The sequence below is a fragment of the Chiloscyllium plagiosum genome, chromosome 37 (assembly GCF_004010195.1).
Source record: "Chiloscyllium plagiosum isolate BGI_BamShark_2017 chromosome 37, ASM401019v2, whole genome shotgun sequence".
Classification (NCBI taxonomy): Eukaryota; Metazoa; Chordata; class Chondrichthyes; order Orectolobiformes; family Hemiscylliidae; genus Chiloscyllium; species Chiloscyllium plagiosum.
In genome coordinates, this window is record NC_057746.1 from 23,233,655 (window position 1) to 23,235,560 (window position 1,906).

At 42.1% G+C, this 1,906-nt stretch overlaps 1 pseudogene; it reads right to left on the reverse strand.

The window, feature by feature from the left end:
- Positions 1-446: 446 nt before the first annotated feature.
- Positions 447-1,903, reverse strand: LOC122541259 (annotated as a pseudogene).
- Positions 1,904-1,906: the final 3 nt, after the last annotated feature.

Sequence of the window (1,906 nt, forward strand, 5' to 3'; positions counted from 1 at the left end):
CAATTTATACCATATTTTTTTCCTTATTCCATTGTCTGTTCCCTGCTTCGTTTACGTCACTCATTTCCTTAAGACTGATCACAAAACTTCTGTTTATCCTGTCTTGTCTGTGACAAACTCTTATCTCTGACTCCCATAAGGGTGTTTGACGTCAGTCTATTGTAGATTATTGATTAGGCATATCTTTTCTTCTATCAGCATCTATTTCTATCCAGAGGCCACTTTGACCTCTTTAATTAGGGTTTGTTCCTGTGTCTCTGTACAAGCGAGGAGAACAGATGTTTTCCTGTTTGCCCATATATCCACCATTGTTCTGTATTCATGTCTCATGCTCACATATCCTTTGTTTTTGCTGAATATGTATTTTCTCATTCCTGTTCTGTATCAGAATTTATACTTGCAGAAATAACATTAATTCATTTATATCCCACAATTTCCCCTTTTTCTTTTCATTACTATCTGTTATCTTCTGCATTTTTGTCTCTTTTTTTTTTTAAACATTGTTCCCAAAATTCGCAAGCATCATTTCAGAGATTTCATCCATCTTAGTCTCACTCATCTCCTTATTATTTAGTTGATAAAGTTCCTCTGTCAAATTTCCCCTCAGGGGCATTCGTTTCATCAAGGCTGTTTCAATCAGCCTCTGGGTGAGTCCTCGTATACAGGGTATGACACAACAGCCAATGGCCACTAATACCCCGACTACTACTATCAGGGAAGTAAGGATAGAAACCACCACCCCTTCCATTTTCCAAACCAGGATTCAAGCCATCCCGTGAGTGATGTGTCTACTCCTGAATTCTCAGCCAGTTCCTCTGCTAAGGTTGTCAATCCCCGTAAGGCCCGAGTAATTGAACCATCAGGCGCAGTGTTATTAGGAATAAAGGTACAACAGCTTCCTCCTAACATCACACATACACCCCCTTTGTCTGCTAAAATCATATCAAGGGCTATTCTATTTTCCCCTGCCATCCTACTCGTCGCATCAAGCTGTTCTGATATTCCTTTAACCGGCCTCTCTTGTATAATTTATAAATCGCTGTTGATTATAAAAAATGTAATTTATCCAGTCTACATTTTTATTAATTGTTGCCCACCAAAAGAGAGCTGACTCAAAGCCTGCTGCAATCTGGTTACGAGCCTTGAATTCATCAGGTACTCCCCTAGGAACTCCTACCGAATCAAGATACCGAAGTATCTAACTGTAATCTCTTACCCCTTCCCTTTTTCCCTACTATCTTTTCTTCTCAAATGCCCAGGTGAATGGAATTGCCAATTGTACAATTGCACATATCCCTCTCCAATCCGGAGGTAGCGTGGGTCTCAATATTTTGCCTCACAGTACCACCACAGATCCGCTCAGGGAACCTTTAGTGCTGAGTAGTTCCCTCCCTTCTCCGTTTCGGTAACATTCTAAATCTCTGTACATAATTTCAGCTCCCCCAAATCTCTCGACCGACTCGTACCTCACCCACGCACACACGACGTGTGATTTCCAACTGCGGCGGAAAATGTGGGGGGGACTTTTGCATCTTTCTTCTCCAAGGGAGGGGACATCAGAGATAGGGAGGTACAGTTCCTATCATTCCATGCAGCCTCATCCTGATACAGGGCTATCATACATTTCATGCCCTTCCTGTCTCGCTTCCACCCGAGCGGAAAGGGAACCACCTGGGCCACTGGCCTACCGGAGGCACATGCATAGCAATTGCTCTTGTTCAGTATACTTTACCCATTCAACCCAGGCATTTGAATCCCCATACCCAGTTTCTATTTTGATAGTCTGTTTCAAATCGTTTACCTCTATAATTTTTACTACTTTAGGGTCATCGGGAGGGGTGAAATGTTGTACCTTATTACCCAGTAATTCTACCCGTTTTCCCTGTCCTACGCTAATTCGAAAACA